The 25,778-nt window shown below is 39.8% G+C and overlaps 1 long non-coding RNA gene across 1 annotated transcript in view; it reads right to left on the bottom strand.

The window, feature by feature from the left end:
* Positions 1 to 1,949: 1,949 nt before the first annotated feature.
* The window catches only part of LOC149468318 (uncharacterized), a 137,702-nt gene continuing 113,873 nt past the window's right edge, over positions 1,950 to 25,778 (bottom strand). The window contains exon 3 of the long non-coding RNA XR_016311766.1: positions 1,950 to 2,062. This is a non-coding gene — a long non-coding RNA (uncharacterized LOC149468318). The remainder of the gene's footprint in view (positions 2,063 to 25,778) is intronic.

Raw genomic sequence — 25,778 nt, 5'->3', positions numbered from 1 at the left:
ATAAGTGAATTCTGTGAAAGTGTGCCGAGCAAGACAATGCTGAACAGGTGCAGACAAAGTGTTGTATTAGATTACTCTATGAAGATGTCAGTTTTGTGAATTTTCACAGTTCAAATTAGGTAATACTGAGAAGGTGTGTGATGAGTGCACTATTATTGTACCTGAAGATATGTCAGTTCTGTCAATATGTACAGATAGGGTACAAGATAAAAAAAAATACTGATTGCATGTTTGCTGAGAGCAGTATTAAAGGATAAGTTCACCTTTGGGAACATGTTACATGTTCCACCCATTGTTAGCTGCAGCCGTGCCCGCTGTGCCTGCCACCCCCCCACCCTCTGACAGATAGCACGGGGATAAGTTTCCCCATACTATCTGTCAGATTTGAAAACAGTTCTGTGAATGAGTGCCTACAAGTCCTGGCAGCCTTAGCAGTTGTTGGTTTATAGTTTTCTGTGAACTACCACGATGCTGTGGAGCGCTGTGATAGTTCATTGAAGCTTCCTGTCTACTTGCTCGTACATCCCATACAGGCAAGTAGATATTCTGACAGGTCTGCAGGAGACCTGCATGGCATCAGTGATCTACTGATAACGGATGCAATGCTTTCCAGGCTCCTGCAGGCAAAAAAAGTAAATGCACATTTTCTTACCTGCAAAAAAATCTGCATTTATTATTTTTATCAAAAAGGTGAACTTATCCCTTAAGTTTTCTTTGCTAGCTATGGCATCAGTGACTACTATAATTATTAAATGATCAAATCACTAGGTTAGGAGTAAATTGACCAATGGAGATAGGCTGGATCTGTGAAAGTGTACAGGACAATATAAGTAATCCTAAGTAGGTGTACACTGAGTGATTTAATAAAGGATAAGTTCACCTTTTTAACAACAATAATAAATGCACTTTTTTTGCAGGTAAAAAAATGTGCATTTATTATTTTTCTCTGCAGGAGCCTGGATAGCATTGCATTAGCGATCAGTAGGTCACTGGTGCCATGCAAGTCTCCTGCAGACCTGTCAGAATATCTGCTTGCCGTACGGGATGTACGCGCAAGCAGATATTCTGACAGGAAGCTTCACTGACCTACCATGGCACTCCACAACGCCGTGGTAGTTCATTGAAAACTACAAGCTGACAGCCACTAAGACTACCGGGACTTGTAGGCACTCATTCACAGAACTCTGTTTTCAAATTTGACTGATAGTATGTGGAAACTTCTCCCCGTACTATCTGTCACAAGAAGGGAGGGCGGCGGGCGCAGCTTCAACTACAGAAACATAGCTGTAGCAATGCTTTCCAGGGTGGAACATGTAACATGTCCCCAAAGGTGAACTTATCCTTTAACATATTTTGCCATCATACAGTTTGTTTTATAATACTTGACTATATACTGTATGTCTTAATACTTTTTCTTCCTTATTTATCTTTCACAAATATGACTGATCTCCTACCAAATCTTTACATTGCTACCTGTTCTCCAAGTTTGATACCCAAGGCTCTTCCACCAGTGAGACCTGTTCTCTTCTAAAACAATATGATTGCAGTATGCTAATTGGTTTTATTATCATAGTAACTATGGCACACATCTTTGAACGAGAGACCTATTTGAGGAAACCTGTCACAACCAAGCAATTCAAACTGAGCACATAATGAGAAAATGCATAAGCAGAGGTCACCTTCTTTTAAAAACACATTTCAGAGTTATTAATAGATTAAGAGTTACAAACAGCTAAAATTATAGGACAATCTTGTCTTTTCATATATTAGCCAAGCTTGACAATATACCATCCTGCCTCCAGGCTTGCATTTTAATGTAATAGGCATCATCATTGACCAAGAAGGAGGCTCAAGAGGGGTCATTTTTACCTTTACATGAAATTATTACTGCACTAACCTGCTTCCACAACATTTCTATTATACATATTGAGAGGCCATGCATTCAACTGCTTTCATGTGGAGATTTCCAAAGACATCTGTTTACAACTGGCCAAGGACCTTGATCTCCATTTTTGGGCTGGGCAGGAGTTGGCAGCCTTTCGCCATATCCACTCTCAGAGATCTAGATTTTGTGTGGGAACAGGCAAGAATGTCAGAAAAAGTACTGTATATTAGTTACTTCCCTACCCCACTACAAAAAAGTAATGGCGGTGCATAGTAAACATATAAACTGGTTGTATTTAGCCCTGGTTCACAATAAATGGAACTTTGAAATCATGACACTTCACTTGAAGTAGCACGATTTCAAAGCCACTGGTCAGTGCGATTTCATATGCGTCTTGCCTGCCATTTGTGCAACTTCATAGCTTGCACAGATGTCTATGCTAGTCACAAATGAAACTGCCAAAAAAAGTGCAGGAACCTTTTTTCAAAATTGGTGCCACACTGCAAAGTTAGAGTCGCACCAATTTGAACGGTTCCATAGGCACTAATAGGGTGCGACTTGTCATGTAATTTTGAACTGTCAATCAAATTGCATGACAAATTGCAAATTGGTGTGCATGGGGGTTCAGTATTTTCATCAGCTTCTATTTCAAAGCAATACCCTACTTTTTTAGAAAGACTGAAATTATTTAATAGGAAAGTATAGCATATTTCAGTGCGCACATATTTTGAGTTAATATTGCAGTGTTTTGCAAATTGACCACTCATACAAGATATGCATTTTGTTTTTAATAGGTTGGCTGGCTCATTTACTTCTACTGGAGAGGGAACAGTAAAGTAGAATTATTGTGTGGCACTGCCAAGCAAGAAGAAGAACCTGCATATGTAATGATCCAATATGGCTGTCACAAACTACATATAAAATTGCAAACTATACATAGAAACCTAGTTTTTAAAACATTAACACACTAAGATCGTTTACATAAAGCTGCTTTTTACATGTAAATATAAAAAGACTATACGTTCCATTTAATGTATAAAGTGAATCAAACAGCCCAGATTGTTTAAACGTGTTCCAAAAATGTTGCATATTTAGCTACATGCTCTTCTGCCGGGATAACAGTTAAACAAAGTTGTAAATGTTAAACAGTCTTCTTTGTAGGTGGCCAATTAATACTCAGTATACAGGCTGGAAAAAATCTTTGGAGTATATACATAAGGAGTATAATCTCTTATCTGCTTAGTTATTATCACATTTTTAGCAAATCCTACAAACTTCAAACACAGCTTTAATGGGATGTGGTGCTAAACATGCAAAGCAAGAGCAAGGTTTTTAAGAACATAATCTGTTTCAGAAAGTTTCAAAAGAGCTCCTTTCAAATCCTATTTTGTTATTATCTAAGAAAAGTTTTATCCTCTCTACTCAATCAGTTAGTATTGATTAAGGCCAAAGCGTTTTGGAAATGATTTGGAGGCATTCTTTACTTTTAACTAGGGAATAAACTTGCGCTGATGTAATTATTTAAGTGAAAAGTCAAAGAATTTACATTCTGTAAAAGAAAACTGTGTAAGAATATATGACATTTCCAGACTAATGTACTTTCTTGCAATACACATTTGGAGATCAGTTTAGGTAAACAATAAAAAAAAAATACAACTTACTTTATTCTGTAAGTACTGCATGTTTTGTTTTCTAGTTTTCTTCCCTATTGGATATCTGCTGTATTTTGATTTCTTTTTAAAAAGTCATGCATGAAAATACACAATGCAGCTTTGCAGTGGAATAACGTCCTTACAGGATGTCTCCAACTTACAAGTCAATGCACTGTTTGATTGGGCAGCAATGTGGCAAATGAGGTTTAATGTTGATAAATGTAAGGTGATGCACTTGGGGGCTAAGAATATGCATGCATCATACATACTAGGGGGCATATAACTGGGGGAATCAATGGTGGAGAAGGATCTAGGGGTTCGGGTAGATCACAAGCTTAATAATGGCATGCAATGCCAAGATGCGGTTTCCAAAGCGAGCAAAATATTTATTGTATTAAAAGAGAGAGAGATATCATTTTACCCCTGTACAAATCATTAGTAACACCTCATCTGGAATATGCAGTTCAGTTTTGGGCACCAATTCACAAAAAGAACATTGGGGAACTGGAGAAAGTACAGAGAAGGGCAACCAAACTGATAAGAGGCATGGAGGAGCTCAGCTATGAGGAAAGATTAGAGGAGCTGAATTTATTCTCTCTTGAGAAGAGGAGATTAGGGGGAATATGATCAACATATATAAATACATCAGTGGTTCATATAGTGAACTCGGTGTAGAATTATTTACCCTGAGGTCATCACGGAGGACAAGGGGGCACTCTTTACATCTGGAGGAAAAGAGATTTAATCTCCAAACACGGAAAGGTTTCTTCACAGTAAGAGCTGTGAAAATGTGGAATAGACTCCCTCAACAGTTGATTCTGACCATGTCTATGGATTGCTTTAAAAAAGGCCTGGATTCTTTCGTAGATACACATAATATAACTGGATACTAACATGTATAGGTAAAGTTGATCCAGGGAATATCCGGTTGCCTCTCAGGGGATCAGGAAGAATTGTTTTTCCCCTGTAGGAGCAAATTGGATCATGCTTTGCTGGGGGTTTTTTTGCCTTCCTCTGGATTAACTGTGGGTATAGGATTTATATAATTTTCCAAACTAGTGGTTATGGCACTTGCACCAGTATTTTTTTAATCATCTTACCGTGCTGTTCACACAAGATCCTTAAAGTGTTACTCAACCCAGGACCCTGCATTCACTATATCTGGTCTCCCACAGTACAAACAACATGGAAATACAATTATTTTAGTAAATATAAACTGCTAAATACCTTTTCTCATCAGCAGCATATATCTGTCTTGTGATTTCTATCAGTGTCCAGCTGAGCACTGGTTGAAGCTTGTAGGGGGAGTTTGCATTCTCCTCTCACTGTCCTGTGAAGCTGCATAACCCCTGACACTCTGTCTGGACAGCGCTGATTGGCATTGTGCTGATCACATGCACCCTCCCAAAGAAAAAAAAATCTCTCTAGCAATACACACCAAACTGAGCAATTGAAGAGTGGCTCCTAGAGTTCTGTACTATCAGCAGATGGATTGGGGACAGTAGAAGAAAGGGAGGATCAGAGAAGACAGGATCAAACACCTTTTTTTACACAATGCAGAGGATTAAGCCCTTAGGTTCCACAGTGAGTATAACAAGCATGATTTACTACATATGCAGACTGATGTTACTGTTGTGGGTTTAGTAACACTTTAAAGAGGAGCCAAAGCAGCAGGTACTCACCTCAATCAGACATCCATGAGGTACCTCTCCTGTACCAACATCTTCTTCCTGGCTTCTCCCAGATGCTGTACTTCGACAATCTTGATTGACAGCATGGGATGCTGTAACGCTCATCCCAGGACACAGGCACCAAGCCAAGAATGTACCTTGAGCTGCAAATGCACAGCTCAGTGTACAGTGCAAAGATGATTGTGTACAGTGCAAAGAAGACTGTGGTCACAGTTTGTTTACTTTATACTTTAGTTCCACTTTAAAGTAAAAATAAACCACAGATTTAACTGTTTCTCAAAAGAAAGCTCAAGTTAGTTCAATAAATGTTATTAGATCTTAACCTAACATAGCAATGTTGTTTCCTGCACTTTGCATTCTGCACTTTCCTTTGCATTCTGAATAAAGTGCAGTGCTTGCTAAATTCAAGGCATGTGCTTATGTGTTTATGTCAGCTCTCAATCAAAATTTTAAGCCCTAAAATCAGAACTAAAGGCACCTTAAGCAGCCCATAGATAAGTCTATTTTTCTCATTCAAACAGCGGGTTGAAAGAAAACATCTGACTCGATCCCGTCATTCACACACTCAATGTGGATGGAAGAATACTCCCCACTGAGCTATATTAATCTGACAGTGTGGAGACTTCCCTGCCATCAAAATACACTGATCAGCATTGCATGCTATAGTCTGCAGTGTTGATGGAGCAGGGAAAATCCAGAAGGGTGGTTCTACAGAAGTCAGTTGGTGGATTGACGTCTGTACAACCTTCCTGCCCATACATGGAGTGAAATTTGGCTGGTACCTACTAAACTGGCCGAATTTGGATCCATGTATGTACTTTACTCACCACCTCTCATATCTTCCCTGATTGTTGTTACATTCCAAATTGCATCAAGTGTAATACAAGGACCCCTTGCTTCATGATCTGCATATTCATGGAGACTGTATTATGTTCCACATTCTTAACTATAAGGTTAACATCTCCAGAGGTATCAGCAACAACATGAAGTACCTTATAATATATTTGCTTTATTAGTGTATTCACACTGTCCAATAAATACTTTGTGATGATGTGTTTCACTTAAGCTAACTCCTCTTCTCTGTTGATGAGACTCTTCAAGGTTTACATGCTGGCTTAAAAGAAAACTATCATGGATTAATTTGATTTTAGTTGTTTATTTGTAAGCTAGTACATTTTTAAACTGTTCTATATCTGTGTTCCATAGCTATATACACACTTTACAAATAATAATTTAAAACATGACAAAGAGTTCTCAGAGCACTATGGATTAGCTAAAGGAGCAGCACAACAAAGCAACTATCTTTACACCTCTGTTTGTCCTGATAGAAGCCTTAAACTTAATCAGATAAGGGATGGGTCAATGCACTGATGACTCCTTTAACTTCTTTAAACTACTATCTTTCTTCATTGCAGAAATGAAAATGTAGGGCCTGCCAAACTATGTTTTTATTTTTGTTTTTGTATGAGTAGGGAAGGATTAGAACCTCTTTTGGGTTTTACTGCTATTTAGAGTTCCATTAGAGAAAATTCCCTCACTTATTGTCCCAATGATAATAGTTTCAGCAGACAGGAAGTGAAGGAAAATTTGGAAAAGAGACAAATGCAGAAACAAAATGCTTATAGGGGTTCTGGCCTTCCCCAATTTTACCACATTTTACTAAATTAAAAGGGGCTTTTATTTCTGTCTGTGTTTATTCTAGAAATTTGCTTTCATTTTCTGTCTGCTGAAACCATTGTCAACAGGACAAGAAGTGAGAGAAATCAGTTTTCTAGATAGTAGTAAAAACTTCATAGAGGTTACACCATTACTCACTTTACCCAAAATTTAAAAAAAAAGGTTAATGGTAAACTTGCACTTTATATTTAGCAAAAACCAGTCCATCTTCTCAAGCTGAGCTTGCACAGTTACTCACACATGAGCTAAAATTGGCCGTAACAGAGCAGAAAAACCAAGTACAGAACAGAATCTTTTCAACATGTTTGATTATGTCACTTTCTGAAATGTTATATTGTTTATTGCATGCTGGTAAAATTTTAAATAAAAGTTCCACTTTCTATCATATCTGTTCTATAGGTTAAACCTGTAAGATTTTTTTGTTGTTTGCATTTCCCAAGTAGTGTTTTATAGGCTACTTACACCTTTAGAAAAAATAATCTGACATTGATTCCCATAGTTCATGGCCTTATAATTTTTCACTCTTAAGTGCAAAAATGGAAGTTTACTTCCTAACATTTTTTCTATATGCTTTCTGTACTGTCCATGCCTCATTTAGGAAATGGGAGTCAACATTTTGTTTGTGCTGGAAGAGGGGCTGTACAGTGGCAAAAGAACGATCATTTTTCTACATAGAGCTGTTTGTGTTTAGATTGAATTTATCTTTGAAAATGCCATTTTTTTGCTCAAGTCATAAAATATGTTTTTCTTTAGAAAGTTAGGAATATGCAGGTTAACATTTTATACTGTTAATGCTTTGCTTCCCGAAAAACAGCAGGAAAGCCCCCAGGCATTTCTGAAATGCTTGTTGACATGCAACAGTGTGCCAAATTTCCACCCTGGCTCACAGACATAGAAAAGTGCGTAGTAAAATCTTACAAAAAGTCACTTCAATGTACAATTTCAATACGCTTCCGTAATATCCGCTACAGTGCATTCCCTTTTCCTCTTAAAAATACAAGCATTCTGTTTTCCTCCTAAAAATAATACTTGCTCATTCTTTCTTTAGAGATTAAAGTACAACTCTAGGAAACATGGTAAACCAGCCAGTGAACTGGTAAAGCTTTTATGGAACTTTTGCCATGGTGCTCAATTTACTTTTAAAATAGAACTCCGATGTAGTGAAAAATGCTAGCAGGGATGCCCCTATGGCAGAGGAGACTGGGGATGTCTCATTCACCTCAGTGTACAGTTTTAGCACACCTTGCATGCACACTTGAGTTATGTCCTCATAGGCCAGCCAGTCAAGATGACAAAAGATGCCGAACCTAGATGAAGATAAGGGAGATTGTTGACATTGCAATGCAAGAAGGAGAGGTAAGTGCAACGGACTTTAGTTTTCCTTTAATGCAAGTATATAGTGAATTTCACAGATTCAAATTCAGAGTAATTAAAAATATAAACTTAATTATTGGAATTTAGCTAGTAATTAATCATGTATGATATATGTTTTGAATGATGGTAGAGGAATACGTTTTCACAGGACATTATGACAAACAATATAAAGAATCTGCAAAATTTCCATCGTCTTCATATAGCCCTAACATGCAGTTATGGTTAGAAGATGGGCTCCTGCCTTTCAACAGCCTTGGGTTTCTTCTTCTATTCATATGGAGCAACTACCTAAGGTTAGACATGTTAAAGACTGGTGTTTTCTGTTAAAGGAAACCTGTGGAAATATTAAATGTAGCAAGCACTAACACTGTATCCGCAGATATCATCCAAATCGCCTGCTCCGCTCCTCCCAGGACATCTTGCTCTCTAGCTCCCTCATCACTTCCTCCCACGCTCTCCTTCAGGACTTCTCCAGAGCCTCTCACATCCTCTGGAACTCCCTACCGCAGTATGTCCGGTCAGCCCCCACGCTGTATATCTTCAGGCGATCTTTGAAAACTTACTTATTCAGGGAAACCTACACCACCTCCACCTAAGAATTGTACTTAAGCCACCTCCATCAGATCATCCTCTGCAGCTATCACCTTTTGTACCACCTCCCCCTTCCTTTAGATTGTAAGCTCCACGAACAGGGCCCTCCTATTCTTTCTGTACGTAAATGTATTGTAATTGTACTGTCTCCCTTTATATTGTAAAGCGCTGTGCAAGCTGTTGGAGCTATATAAATCCTGTATAATAATAATTATAATAATAATTGTAGAGGAGGCACTTCAAAATGTTTTCACCTCTGCTCTTCTATCCTGTAGAGAGTTACCTTTATTTGTAGCTTACCTCTATAGGTTTCAGATATATTTCATCCATTTAAACTTCCATCTTTAACCTTTTTAGTTTGGGAGGGGTTAGGACAAACCTCTCTCAGATTCCTTCTTGGGGTGATTCTCCTTCACTAAAGCTGGCCATAAATGGAATGTTTCTTATTTTTATTTTTTTTAAGCCAGGTCACTGATAAAAACAATCAATGGATTCCCCCATCTACACAATCGGAATGGATAGAAGAATCCTCCCCGCTGGGCTGTATTCTGACAGCGGGGGGCTCCTCATCTGTCAGAATATACTGATCAGCATTGCTGATCAAGTGAAAAATTTCTAACATTCTCGTTCAAGAGAAGCTGATCATTACATTGACTTCTCTCCAGTAGGAACAGCCATTGATGGAACAAAATTCAGCTGGTCCTTGCTGGACCAGCTGACTTTCAGTCCATCTATGGCCAGCTTTATTTTGTTACAGGTAACAAGATATTAAAACTAGGAAAAATAAAAACTTAGCAGAAGTTTTACTCCTTTCCTTCTCTGTTTGCTGGAGTTGCACCTGTAGCCAGCAATTTAGTATGCTGTTCTGCAGTGCTTTCTGTGTCACTGGATTTCAAGCTAAACGTGTTAACACTACCTCATCTCCACCCACCAGCGGTGCAGGCAAAAGAAGCTCAAGAGACTTTAATGTTGGCAGCAGTGAACCATGGGAGATGTACAACATGTACAGTTTAGTTTGGGAACTGCTAACCAGGGTGCTGAGGGCCGGAGTCACCCCAGGCAAAGCAGGGGAAATGGGCTGATACCTGAACAGCAGGACCATCAATCTCTGGAATTGATGTGAGGACACTGCTGCCGTTAACCTGCTACTGCTAGCAGAGGCTGAGCACATAGGGACTAGCCATCTAGCTAGCAGCATTATTTACTGCATGCAGACTTTACTGGGACCTTACCCATGTGCTCCACTGTAAGTACTTGTCCACAACACTTGCTGGCTGAAGAACTAGGGCTAAGGACTGCTCACTCAGATAGCTGCTTCACAAGATCAGTGCCTGTTGCCCATAGTAGGAGGTACCTCTTTAGGGAGTTTTAGACTTCATTGCTGCTATTCATATAGAGTGTACTCTAAAGTTGTTATAGCCTACTGTTTACAGAGGAGTATCTCAGTATTGATTATCATTGCTGTTTTCTAATGCCACTACTTATTGCTGAGGTTGTGAATTATCGGGTTTACTCTAATCCAGCTGCCTCAAATTCCATTCTATGTCACTATAGCCTAGGGATCATACTGTCTAGTGAACTGTGATTGAAATAATCCTTTACTTACCCATTTATAAACATATTGCTATGTATTTCAACCCGTGATGATATTAGATTCATTTACCACTAACCAGTCTGGTATTTGCTTTTTGATACTGAACTTTAGTTGCGTACAGAGAATCTACATTTGTGCTCAAAATCACAGTGCAGTAAACATCTGCTTAACCTGGTGTTTTTGGGGGGGTGTTGAGATTGTTCATGAAGTCGAGGCAAAAGAACAGGGAACCCAATTATGTCTTCTTTTTATGCTTACTTTTTTCAGATGTCTTGAGCCAGACATGTGACACACAGGACCCAATCCCTCTTCACCTTTTTCCAGTAGTGGGCTGTCCATGATGATGCAAAAATTGCCACTGAAGCACTGATGACGTCAGTGCCATTATTGTACTGTGAGTGCAAGGTGCCATGGTAACACACCCCTAGGGGACAGATCCGTGACACCCTATACTCACCAGAAGTGAGTTAAATGAGCCTGGGCATCTTTCAACCTGGAAAAGGACCAGCACTGAATCACTAATGGTTAAAAAAAATACTGGATTTGGGCTTTAAAGCAATAACAGGCTTGTGTTTAGAGGGATGTCTACTGCAGAGAAATGTAATAGAGATGACAATAGTGTTTTAGAGGCACCACATTGATTAGTAATTTACCTTCTGTAGTTAATGCCATATAGATTAGCACTATAATTGAAAAAAATAGAGAGAGTACATGTACATTCTGTATCCATGTCTCACATTAGTTGCCTATTCCTTTTCAATATCTGAAGTAAAAAGTGACCTGTGCATGTGCACCAACTGCATGCCTTTACCTGTGCTACAGCAGGAGCTAGCACGTTCTACATAGCAGCTGCAATACCTATAACTAAAACATGCAGCAGTTTGGTTTACAAGATGCAGCTTTTTGACCCTCTAGCTTAGAAAAAGAATTTCAACAGCCATTTCATTCAAAATTGACTTCTACATTGTACAGTATTTTATTACAGGATAAGACCTCTAGACTACTCCCAGTCCATGCACAATGGGATAGAGACATTTCAGATATGAATGAACAGGATTGGGATGAGGTTTATGGTTAATATATTACCACAACCATCTCCTCTAGTGACAAACCTATCCCAATATGGTATTTTCACAGGGTCTACTTTATACCAGCAGCACTGTTCAAAATGGTGGTAAGGGACACCCTTCTATGTCAAAAGTGCCAGGGGCTGATAGGGATAATATATATATATATATATATATATATATATTTTATTTTTTTTTGAGAACTAGCATCAAGGGTAGAGCTTTAAAGCACACAGCCACGCCCTTCCTTCTTTTTAACCTCTCTAGCGGTATTCCCGAGTGTAGCTCGGGGTAAAGTTTCATTACCAAAAGCGGTATCCCCGAGCTACACTCAGGATTACCCTGCGGCGTTGCTCCGGGATTCCCTGCAGCGCTTACCTTGTCCTTCGCTCCCGTGATGCATCCCTTGCCGCGTCCCCAGCCATCTCCTCCGGCCGATGCCGGCATCCAGCTTCCGAGTTCCGGTTCCTGCGAGCGTCAGGACGTACGGGGGCCTGAACCGGCAGCAAATTTAAATATTTTTAGAAACTGTCATTTTTTAATAAATTAATTTGACATAGTAAAACATTACTGTATCAAACCATTTCACATACATTTTGTCCCGAGTGCTTTGTCCTGTGCCCTGTCTGAATTTTGACTGTTCTTTCTGCCTGGAAACTGAGAAACGTCCATTGCGTCCAAAAAGCGTCCCTTTAGGTCAAAATCGGTTTTAGACCAGCTAGAGAACAGCGATAGTAAATTAGAACCACTTGCAGAATTGAATGATAATGATTTGTGGGGAAATTCGTCATCAGACACTGAAAACGATTTTGCGACTTTGCTCAGCGATGTGCGAACTTGGCGCTATATTTCAAATTTCAGTGTTTTTGGTTTGATTATATTATTGAATTAAATGTATTATTATTATATTATTATTTTTATGATTATTTATTAAATTATAATTTATGATTTTGTGTTTCAAGTTTTACCATATCCGGAATGTTTACTAGACTCTTGTTCGGACAGATTTCAGTGAGTTATTCCTAAAAATTACAGGCCTACAATAAAAAAAAAACATGTTTCGATGCAAAAAAATTTACTGCTTTCAGCACAGAAATATGGACATAATCATACCGCTAGGGAGGTTAAGGGCCGTTTTTGCCCAAGTTTTAGTTAATAGAAAGTTCCTTAAATCCATCACTATAGATTTCCCTCACAGGGGTTTTCAGCATTTCACTCTTCAAAACACAGACATTAAACCTCCCGGCTTATACATCCAATCCTGCTGCTCTGGCCTTCCTCTTCAGGCTCACGTCTGTATCCTGCAGACTCTTTTCTAAATGGCTCTTTGCACACAGCTAGCAGCCCTTTGCTGCTCTGGCTCCCACCTCTCCTCGGTGGAGCTCTCCTGACTCCTGGGCAACAACCTCCTGTCTGCCGGGGTGGAGCCCTGAACTCTAGTCGGGTTATTACTTAAAGCCCTGCACTCACCTGTACAATTAGTGTGCTGGGGGTTCAGAAAACATGGGCCCAGGATTGGACATTTAATCCCTCCCAAATCACTTCAAAATCTCCAGGCCCCAGGTCCGAACCGGACTTTACGAACAAGTGAGTAAACTAAAAAGCCAGTTTCCTTGCATTGAGCAAACCACCTGGAGCCCCTCAATCTGTTTAGTAGAGAATACTGGGTTATAACCTTGATTCGCATTGTGAGATTGCCCAGAACTGCCACATTACTGTGTTTATATATTTATATATATATATATATATATATATATATATATACAGTGCTCAAAAAAAATGAAAGGAGCACTTATACATATAGCATCAAGTCAATTAAACTCCTGGTATATTGATCTGGTCAGTTAAGTAGCAAAGGGGGTTGTTAATCAGCTTCAGGTGCTTTGGTGTTAATGAAATTAACAACAGGTGCACTAGATGGGCAACAATGAGACGATCCCCAAAACATGAATGGTTTTACAGGTAGAGGCCACTGACATTTTTTTTTCCTACTCATCTTTTCTGCCTTTTTTTCACTAGTTTTGCATTTGGCTAGGGTCAGTGTCACTACTGATAGCATGAGGCGATACTTGGACCCTACAGAGGTTGCATAGGCAGTCCAACTCTTCTAGGATGGCACATCAATATGTGCCATTGCCAGAAGGTTTGCTGTGTCTACCAGCAGAGTCTCAAGAACATGGAGGAGATTCCAGGAGACAGGCAGTTACTCTAGGAGAGCTGAACAGGGCCGTAGAAGGTCCTTAACCCATCAGCAGGACATGTATCTGCTCCTTTGTGCAAGGAGGAACAAGATGAGTACTGCCAGAGCCCTACAAAATGACCTCCAGCAGGCCACTGGTATGAATGTCTCTGACCAAACAATCAGAAACAGACTTCATGAGGGTAGCCTGAGGGCCCGATGTCCTCTAGTGGGCTCTGTGCTCACTGCCCGGCACCATAGAGCTCGATTGGCATTTGCTATTGAACACCATAATTGGCAGGTCCGCCATTGGTGCCCTGTGCTTTTCACAGATGAGAGCAGGTTCACCCTGAGCACATGTGACAGATGTGAAAGGGTCTGGAGAAGCCGTGGAGAATGTTATGCTGCCTGTAACATCATTCAGCATGACCGTTTTGGTGGTGGGTCAGTGATGGTCTGGGGAGGCATATCCATGGAGGGACGCACAGACCTCTACAGGCTAGACAATGGCACCCTGACTGCCATTAGGTATCGTGACAAAATCCTTGGACCAATTGTCAGACCCTACACTGATGCAGCGGATCTTGGGTTCTTCCTGGTGCATGACAATGTCTGGCCTCAAGTGGTGAGAGTATTCAGCCAGTTCCTAGAGGATGAAGAAATTGATACCATTGAATGGCCCCTATGCTCACCTGACCTAAATCCAATAGAACACCTCTGGGATATCATGTTTTGGTCCATGCGACGCAGCCAGGTTGCACCTCAGACTGTCCAGGAGCTCATTGATGCCCTGGTCAAGATCTGGGAGGAAATACCCCAGGACACAATCCATCATCTCATTAGGTGCATGACCGAAGTTGTCAGGCATGCATACAAGTATGTGGGGGCCATACAAACTATTAAGTACCATTTTGAGTTGCTGCAATGAAACTTCAGCAAAATGGACTAGCCTGCTGCATCATCTTTTTACTTTGATTTTTGGGGTGTCTTTGAATTTAGTCCTCTGATGAAAATGAAAATTACCATCCTACAAACGATGGAGCATCTTTACGTTCCTAACACATTACCCAGTCCATACCAGTATAGATATCCAGCATGATATTTTTCCCCATTGAGGTCTGATGTGTTTTCAAAGTGTTGCTTTTTGAGCAGTGTATATATGATTTGGAACTGCCCTATGGTTAGTCCATTTTGGTCTCAGATTATAGAATTTATTTAATAGAACTTTGAAATCCGGAACCCAAAGTGGTGCCTAGTTAAGGTATTTGATGATATGGATCTTGGAAGTGCTCAAATGTCTACTTTTATTTTATGCTAGGACTGTAGTATTACACTGGATTTCCATAACATCCTTGGATATTAATGCCTAGAAATGATTGGTGAATACTGTCCTCCCTCTCTATAGAATTACACATGAGGTCAGAGGTTACTAAATGTAACAACATTTTGGGAGGACTGGTATTGTGTTTTGACTCTTGTGAGTAACCTTCCTTGTCCTCTACAATCTAATCATATTGACTACACCATTCTTACCATCATTTTTTCTGCTACATGGGTTCTGTTAGACTAAAAAGGCATACATGAGCAAAGATAACATAAAATACTTTATCGGTGTGTTAAAACACAGCAAACCTTGATTTGGCATCACTGTCCTCTGCATAGCAGCCTACTACAACCATAATAAATAATTAGAATGATAACAATTCTATTTAAAAACTAGTACACCTTTTAAGTTGTTTTTGCATTAAAAATCCTGCTTAAAACAAATCTTGCTTGACAATTTATCTACAGCTCTAGGGAAAAAAACTATTGTGCAGGCTTTTAGTCCAAGCCCATATTGGTTTAAATCTGCCTGAGAGGACTGTCGAAAACAAAACGCCAGGCTGTGTAACATCTCTCATAATATTTGCAGCTCTGTTGTGTAGCCGGCTCAAATAGGTATTGTCAAAACTTGGAAGTAGAGACGCAGTAATTCACATGGCTGTTTTAACCACCGTATTCAATCCTTTCCTCTCAGCCTTTGTACAACTAGAATACCAAACTGTATTTATTTATTTCAGGTACTTATATAGTGCTGTCAATTTACACAGCACTTTACACATATATATATTGAACATTCACATCAGGCCCTAACCCTCAAGGGGTGTACAAACTAAGGTCCTTAACTTACATTCATACATATATTAGGGCCAATTTAGACAGGATCCAATTAACCTACCAGCATGTCTTTGGAGTGTGGGAGGAAACCCGAGCACCCGGAGGAAACCCACGCAAGCATAGGGAGAACATGCAAACTCCATGCAGGAGGCGCCATGGTCAGGAATCAAACCCATGACCCATTTACTGCAAGGCAGATGTGCTAACCACTAAGCCACTGTGCAACAACATATCAAAATGCCTTCTATGATACAACAAAAAATTTGCATAAATTCTTGATTAAATATGTTGTCTCTTAAAAGCCTTAAACAAAGGCTATGTTAAATATATACTTCTACTGTGCTACTGTTCTGTACGATGTGGATATTTGTTCCATGTCCCAGTGAACTTGAATTTATTGATAAATATTTTAAAAAGTGACCTGTACTAATCTAGAAGGTCAATACTATGAAACACTTTCAAACTGAAAACCAGACATTTAGAAAAACACTGTAGTGGATTTCAAGGAAAGAAATGCAAGAACTATGAAGCAACGTACCATAATGAAAAACATGTGTGAAACTAGATGAAAATGTCACTAAGGTCACACCCCATGTACTAGTATTGAGAAATGTCACTACACATTGATCTTAGTGGGCAAATGTATCCAAGGTTCTACTTGCATACCTCTGCATGTAAGAGTAAGCAGGCCATGTTCCATCATGAAATCCAGATGCTACTGTTTCTCTGGTCAACTTCACTTAGTGATATTATGTTAAAAACGAACACACTTAAATGAAAGCTTGAAATTGCCTGTGATCAGGTCAGACTGAACTACAGTTGCAAGAAAAAGTATGTGAACCCCTTGGGATTACGTGGAGTTTTGCATGAATTGGGCATAAAATGTGCTCTGAACATCATCTAAGTCACAACAATAGAAGAACACAGTCTGCTGAACATAATACTACACAAACATTAGATGTTGCCATGGTTTAATTGCACATATCATGTAAACATTCACAGTGCAGGGAGGAAAAAGTATGTGAACCTTTGGACTTAATAACTGGTTGACCCTCCTTTGGCAGCAATAACCTCAACCAAAAGTTTCCTGTAGTTGCAGATCAGACCTGCACAACGATCTGGAGTAATTTTGGACCACTCCTCTTCACAAAACTGTTTCAGTGTAGCAATATTCTTGGGATGTCTGGTGTGAATCGCTCTCTTAAGGTCATGCCACAGCATTTCAATCGGGTTGAGGTCAGGACTCTGACTGGGCCACTCTAGTAGGCGTATTCTGTGCTGTTGCAGCCATTGTTTTGTTGAATTACTTGTATGCTTTGGGTCATTGTCCTGTTGCAACACCCATCCTCTGCGGAGCTTCAGTTGGCGGACAGATGGTCACACGTTTTCCTGCAAAATGTCTTGATAAACTCTGGAATTCATTTTCCCATCAATGACAACAATCCATCCAGGCCCTGAGGCAGCAAAGCAGCCCCAAACCATGATGCTTCCTCCGCCATGTTTTACAGTGGGGATGAGGATTTGATGTTGGTGTGCTGTGCCTTTTTTTCTCCACACATAGTGTGTGTTCTTCCCAAACAACTCAATCTTGGTTTCATCTGTCCACAATATATTTTGCCAGTAGTGCTGTGGAACATCCAGGTGCTCTTTTGCAAACTTCAAACGTGCTGCAATATTCTTTTTGAACAGCAATGGCTTCCTCCGTGGTGTCCTCCCATGTACTCCATTCTTGTTTAATGTTTTCCTTATTGTAGATGTGTCAACAAAAATGTTAGCATGTGCCAGAGATTTCTGTAGGTCTTTAGCTGACACTCTGGGATTCTTCTTTACCTCATGCAGCATTCTGCGCTGTGCTCTTGCAGTCATTTTTACAGGACGACCACGCCTACGGAGAGTAGCAACAGTGCTAAACTTTCTCCATTTGTAGACAGTCTGTCTTACCGTGGACACATGAACATCAGGGCTTTTGGAGATACTTTTGCAACCCTTTCCAGCTTCATGCAAGTCAACAATTCTTGATCGTAGGTCTTCTGAGAGCTCTTTTCTGCGAAGCATGGTTCACATCAGACAGTGCTTCTTGAAACCAGTAAACCCAAAACAGGTATGTGTTTTTTAAGGGCAGGACAGCTGTCAGCAATTCATCCAATATCATCACACTGATTAGAGTCAAGGTTGGCTCACCCCTGGCTCCAATTAGCTCTGGGAGAAGTCATTAAGCTAGGGCCTCACATACTTTTTCCTCCCTGCACTGTTAATATTTACATTTTATGTGCAATTAAACCATGGCAACAGCTAACGTTTGTGTAGTATTATGTTCAGCAGACTGTGTTCTTCTATTGTTGTGACTTAGATGACATTCAGAGCACATTTTATGCCCAATTCATGCAAAACTCCACGTAATCCCAAGGGGTTCACATACTTTTTCTTGCAACTGTATATGGACATGCCATGGTAGTTACTGCAACATGGACCTTGTCAGGAACATTCCTTTCATAATTGTTTAATAAAATGTTAAACTTACAAATTATCAATGGACAAAGGAATGTACAGTATCTTCAATCATATTTCATAATGCAAATATTTCATGTTTTAAGAGTTATCTGTAACAAACCAAAATCCTAAACTTGTTATATGATTTGGACAAACTTTGAATTTTGCTTGCTTGCCTAATGGACCTCAAGTCCATCAAACAGCAGTAGTTATGGTGTTATACAGCTTGAAAACCCTATATTTTGAGGTTTTTGGTTCCCATCAGTTTGTACTGCCTCTTTAAAAGGTATTCAGTCTGATACATAGTTATCACAAAATAGCTGGCAAGGAAAAAGTCAGTTTGGCCAGATATTAGGAAATTCTGTTGCAATAGCTGTAGCAGTCGACCATGGGGGTCACCATGTAGAAAAACAACAACACTCAGTTGTAAACTTGGCTTTAAAGCTACAGTATACAAAAGTAAACAAAGGATGAATTGTTCTAGAAAGTAAGAAAAAATGACTCCCTTTGAAGTGCCTTCATCTTTCTTTCCCCTTATTTGGGTGGTGTCATCTTTAATAAGACATTCTATTCACTCACCACATACTTCCTGGACTAAGGTGAAGGCCCAGAGATGATGCAGCCATCCTGCTGAAATTCTGAAGTTTGGACAGAAATGAGGCATCCATTGTTCTGTTCTATTAGCTATAGCAGTCTACCATGAGGTCGCCATGTTGTCAAGACAAAATCTCTCATTAGCTTACATCAATTGTATGCAAAATGAAACAAAGGATGAGTTGTTCCAGCAAAGTAAGAAAATGTACACCCTTTGATAAGGCCTTCATTTTATATTCACCCCAGGAAGACCAGTGCCATATTTGTTAAAGCATCAGCTTGGGTCACTATTTACTTTCTAAGGTGGTGGTTCAGACATGATGCAGCCAAAGAAATCCTGGAGTCTATCCAGTTGCTTTTGTGCTCTATGTACAGTATATAGATTGTTTCAAACAGATCTGCAACCTACTTTGTCTTTCACCATATTACTTACCAGTAAGTTGCAATGTAACACCAGTCCCTGTAACTAGTTACTTGTGGAATAACTTTTAATGAATGCACTGATAACGTTATTCTTCCAAGATACTTTTTTAGGCCCAAACACAATCATTTTGATTTCACTCACTTTTGTGTTTTTCTTTAAATTTTAATTAAATGTTGCATCTTTACAGGTAAGTCAGTGCTCTCTTCTATGATCTCCACACAAAATTAAAATGTAATTGTTCATATCTAACAGTAAAATAAAAGAGAAAGGCATAAGGTATTGCACTGTGAGATGTTCTAGGGGTGTTTTTAGGGGTCAGTAAAAACACAAATTCACTTGCCAAGCCTAAAATTGCTGTGGTGAAGAAACAATTGGCATAATGCTATTGTGGATAAAAAAAATTGTAATACAATATTGTTTCTTGTCGACCTTACCTCCACTGCTGTAATTTCAGTGGGGTGCCACCCCTACTCACACTACTGTGAAAATTCAGGGGTCTTTGAATAGTATTCCTATGGTTCCAAAATAAACACAGAGAAGTTTGTATTTGTTGGTCAACAGCAGTGAACTTTTTAATACATATTATTATGTAAATGTATATTTAGTTTATATTTTATTAACTTGCAAAATCTGATTTCACAGAGAAGTGAATTGGACACCCAGTTGCTACCATGGCACACAAACATTTGCAGACACTTTTCAAGAAAGTATTTTGATTTTACATTTACCCCATTATTACTATACACAGAATCAGGGCTGCTGTTAGAAACCACGGGGCCCCATACTTCCAATCTGACAGGGCCTTCACCCCTCCCCCTTGCCAAAAAAGCCACAGTTTAGTATGCTTTAGTTATGAATGAACACTGAGTGATCAGTTCTGATCAGTTCTGATCATTCATTGTGTTCATTTAGGAATGGAAGGGTCTGCTAAATGTGACATATTTTCCGGACTCTCCTCAACTCTCCATCCTGAAGGATCCTATTGTGTGCTTGCAGCTGCTTGTGGGAAGGAAAGGAGGGAAGGCGGCAGTACTGTGGGGTGGGGGCACACAGGGGAACCTGTGCAGCGGGGGGAATTGTATGGTGCACAGGGAGGGTGATGGGTGCAGTGGGGGGAAATTACTGGAACCACTCCCCTGTATGGCTCTCTCTGCAGCAGCTAAAAGCCAGCGGGAGGGAGAGGAGAAGAAGCCAACTTGCAGCTGCTGCAGAGAGCAACATAGGGGACCAGTGCCAGTAATTGCACCCCCACCACTGTGCCGATCACTCTCTGTGCCCACATCTGATTCCCCCAGCTGCCCGGCCCGCTCTGCTGGCCTGGGCCCCGTACAGGAGGACTGGTGGTACCCCCTTATCCACGGCCCTGCACAGAATTATAAACAATTAGCCTACTACTTCCACAACTGACATGCTGTGTTTCTGCTGCAATAAAACTAAAGCTGGCCATAGATTGATAGTTTTTTTTCATTCAAGGTTGAACAAAAAAACCCCAGATTCCTCCATCCTGGGGGGCATTGCAACCAGCCAGTATCTGCTGAAGCAGGGAAATTTTAATTTTAATCTGTCTATGGCCAGCTTAAAGTGGTTCTAAAGCCACATTGTTTACCTTAATGTATTCCATGCAGTAAGGTAAAAAAACTTTTTTGCACTTGCTGCACCCCACGCCCCCCCCCCCAATTCTTCCCTAAACATCTTGTATCGATCCAGCACTGCAGCTGTCTTCCCATCTCACAGGAGGATAGGGCAGCAGTGAGAGCCATTGGATCACGCTGCTATCATTTAAATCCTGTGAGCAGAGAATGGTAGGTGGGGGCTGATATGTGCTGTGTGTGCCAAGCTCAGAAGTGAGCCAACATATCTGCCTCAATAACAAGTAGCTTGTTATGGTGGCAGACACTGAAGAGGAGGTGAAGGACCCCAGAAGAGGAGGTCCAATAATATGACAGGTAAGTGTACCATGTTTATTATTTTAAGAAAATAACCTTAGACATGCTTTAACTTACCTGCCTGTCTTCAATCTTTGAATCCATGAGTGACTCCCTTACACATATGCGGGAAACACATAACTACCCTTCCCGGCCAATGAAGACAGTTGAAGACTGCCACCCATAAGCAGATGTCATCATCCGGAGAGGGATCTAATGGTTCCATCAATGGAGTGGAGGTGAGTATCTGTGGACTGTAGTTCAATTTTAAGTGATTTATTTACAAATATGTTATATGATTATTAGTAACATGTTACACCATTATTTTAAAGAAAAGTGCTTATGAATTGTAATAACCACCAAGCCAGAATAAAATTCATTTTATTTCTATAATATGTATACTTTATAATTATATATGTTTAATACATGTAAACTCATATTTTACAAATAGTGTGGACCATTTTTTTGTAGCAATATTCATCCTGCCTATTTTTAAAAAACAACTTAATTTCCATATTTCTAGCTTTTGATGGTTTTATGTAACCTTTGTATATTCTGGAAGAGTTTGTTTTTCTTTTTAATTTTATTGGTGCAGTCCAAATACCTTGGCTGATATAGTTAATTGAAACTTTGGATGTCACTACTTTAGTTATGTTATCTCACATCAACAAATTTCAGTTCAAATATACAAAGAGACTAAAAACAATATTTTGTCTCTCTTGGTTTATAGCTGGAATTAAGTAGTCAGGAAGAAAAAGTGTGATATAATGTGAACATCCACTGTAGGTCGTTCAAGTTATCCAGCGCTGTATAATTCTATGTTCCCCAGAGAGCAGAAAGGAGGTGGAACTCCAGTCAGGATCACTGACCCATTCTGCTCCCACTAGACATAAAGGTGAGAGGTTAAAAAAGCTTCACTCAGTAAGAAAAAAATCGCAGACAAGCTGGCAGAAACGTTAAAATCAACAACAGCAGCTTTTTTTTTTCGTTTCCAATCATTTTTATTCTCTTACGAAGTCGTAATACAATTTCAAACTCTCATTTAAACAAGGCAGTGCATTTTACCATAAGAGTGCAAAGGTATTTTTACCAATAGAAATCTAATGTATATTATTACAGAATACACTTTAAGTACATCCACAACACAATACAGGGGACAGATCGGGTAAAGGGATCCCAGAGTATGCCATCTTGTACAGATCACCGGCCAAAGGGCCCTATAGATTTCAATGAAGGAAAATACATTTATATCAAGGAAAGAAAAGGAACAAAAAGAAAAAAGAAAAAGGAAAGAGAAAAAGAGAAGTGATTGTACAACCTCACCACACTATCAAAGGTGTTAAAAAGCCAAAAGGGCACTAGGCATTCCCAGAGAGATATTTGATCCATGGGTCTCATGTTTTTTCGAACTCTGTCATTTTATCATTCAAGACAGCGGAAAGGTTTTCATTATTCATTATCCAGGATAATTTAGCTTTAAAGTGATAGCAAAGGAACGAGCCTTCTTGTTCCCAGCCCCTGAAACATAATGGCGAGGCTCCAGGGACATAAAAGGCCAATCTTGACAGGACCATTGAAATAAGATTTCATAGTTGGACTCTTTTATGGAAGTGTTAGTATATGACTCGGATGCATGGTCTGCCAGCTTATACCATTCATCCAATTTAATGTCCAGAATCAAATCATGTTCCTGTCTGAGCATATATGGCTGTTTGGATGATTTCAAATTAAGTAATGAGTAGATAGCAGAAATATGACCTGCGCATTTATCATATGATATGCACAAAGCTTTAAAAGCTGTGAAGCTAAAAATGTCACCTTTATTTTGAGTGGACAAAATTGGTCAGCTGTGTGTAATGATAGAGCTTGACGTCTAGAAACTGGTATTTTTCTCGCAAATATAGAAGAGAGATGATTTTAATCTCCTCTGCACAATCACAGTGCACAGTATTGTTAAGATGCAGAAAGTAGGAGCCAGGTGTAGGGATAATGTAACTTCTGTGCACATGCACCATCAGTGACTACCCAGTGGCAGAAGAAGAAGACACCAGGCCAGATGAAGACCAGGAGAAATTTACAGCAGCAGCCATAGAGCTGTGAGGTGGAGTATCCACCTTGCACTGCAGGAAGAGTCAAGTATGAACATTATGGTAGATATTTTGGGGAACCACTGAAGTTTTAGTTTCTCTTTAAGGATTCATGTAGACAGGTTTTGTTGTTCTGCATTTGACTTCCATTTGAAGCACAATTAAAACACAAATCTGTAGTTTGTTATTTATTTTCATTGTGTAGTGTGGATGAGATTTCTGTGGCTGCATTTGTCCTGCTTTGTTTTCTGTTTCTTTGGACACAGTTGGTCTTATTTTAGTCTCTTAATTTGGTTGGCAAAGGTAGCTTAAATGCAGTCAGTGACGTCACTACAGGTCAAGCGCATTGGCGCCATACACCCAGTCCTGCAGGGGACACAGAAATACATGCTCTCGCTGGGCGTTCGTCAATTTGCACGTGTACCTGGATGGAAGCGGAGCCCACGTGTTTATAGTCCAGATGCTGGTGGCTGCCTCCGGGACTCTGGGCTTGAATCCAATAACAAGAGATACTATGCACTGTTCCCTACTCATTGAACGGGTGGTGAGTGGAACACAGCTTATACTGAAAAGGAATTACGGCCTTATGGCCTCCACTAATTGAGGTACATAGTAACTACCATATTGACTGTCTTCCATGTCACTTAATTACTACAGGATGGGGACATTATGCCACACTTGTTAGATGGTGTGCAGCACCCTACTTCCATTATACAGCGCGGATATCCATATTACTTTCACATCAGCTATGCAGAAAGGGAGGCATCTAGTTCGCATGCTGGCGGTGAAGAATCCCTACAATATATTGGCAGGGCCCTGCCATTTCAACTACAGATGAAGGATGTCATATGAAGAAGTCACTATTGCCATCAAGTTTTCTTCAAAGATTTATGTTTAACCAGTGTCACCTCTGGACACTATTGTCAACCTACTAGTCAATAACCACTCATCCCTGTTGAGAAAGTCATATCTATCTGAAGGAAAGTGTGTTTTTACATATTACAGCATCAGTTTCACTGGTGCTTACATCAGTATTTAATATTTGTGTTGCATATACAGTATATCTCTTTTTGGATCCCCCCAGCTGGATCACATACTAGCATACTAGCATTGTCTAGCTGGGCTCCTCAGTCCATATATAACACTGGTATCAATGTTTTTACATTTGCTATTTTGATGCATAGCCCTTTATATCTACAATATTTGTGTACAACCCCTGCATGGTGGTGTTTCCTATGTGCCTGTGCAGCATATACACTAGACCTAATGTCATTGTCTTTACAGCACAACCATACTCATGGCCTGTCATGACGTCTTTCTTTAAAACTTTTTGTTTTAGGTCAAATTCTTTGGTATTGTCTCATCTTGTGGTGATGGCTAACTGTGGTACTTACCTAAATATCTAACATGTGCATAATTTGCAATAAAGCATAATTTTTTTATAAATCTTTGGGTATCACTTTCTGTCCATAATGTAACCGCTTTTCTTGTGAATTTCTTTTCACATCCCCCCTTTTTTGCTGTTTGGTTTTTGGTTACTTGGCAGATAAAATACGTTCAGCGATAATGATAAATATATATGGCCTCATGCTCTTTTGTTATTAGTCTAAGTGCTGTCCCTGCGCCCAAATGCATGTTTGAGTAGCACTGTGTTCTAATGCTAAACAGAGAATTCAATAACAAAACACATCTACATGAACCTTAAAGAGTATGTAAACCCAACATTTCATATTCCTGATATGTGCCTGCTGTACTATACTTCTTTTACATGCAATCACTGGTGTTCCTTCCAGTCCCTCTGCTTTCCTATTAACCCCCTTACACCCCCCCCTTTTCACAGCCATGCACTGGGAAGTTCAGTGTGCTTCTGTTTTTCCTCCCCCAGCTCTTATGCAGCTGAGAACAGTGGGTATGTGATCACTTATATAAAAGGGAAATAAAGGTGTGTAATTTTTTTTTATAGCTATACACAAATGTTTTCCCTTTTATTTCTATTTGAAACTGAATGGGTTGTTTTACAAGGTGAGGGTTTACATATACTTTAACCAGTGCCCGACCACGCTATAGTCAAAAGACAGCTACAGTGTGGTCAGCTAGTTCTGGGAGGGCGTCCATGAACATCCTCCCAGAACCACACCCCCTGCTCGCCCTGCTTGTGATCTGTGATCGATGTGTCCTTCGGACACAGCTGATCACATGACTAAGGAATGGGCCAATCACAGCTGCTTTAACCATGTGACCAGCTGTGTCCAATCACAGCTGATCACTGGGTAAATAGGAAATGTTGGTTATCGGCATCCATCTCCTCATGTTGACAGCGCATGGGGAAAGGAGAGCCGGTAAGCGGCATTTCGCAGGGGGACATCTACACTGATCATCAGGGCACTAAAC

This window comes from Staurois parvus, unplaced genomic scaffold, assembly GCF_062004578.1.
Source record: "Staurois parvus isolate SC_StPar_1 unplaced genomic scaffold, SC_StPar_1.0 ptg000090l, whole genome shotgun sequence".
Classification (NCBI taxonomy): domain Eukaryota; kingdom Metazoa; phylum Chordata; class Amphibia; order Anura; family Ranidae; genus Staurois; species Staurois parvus.
This window is presented reverse-complemented; position numbering and strand designations above follow the sequence as displayed.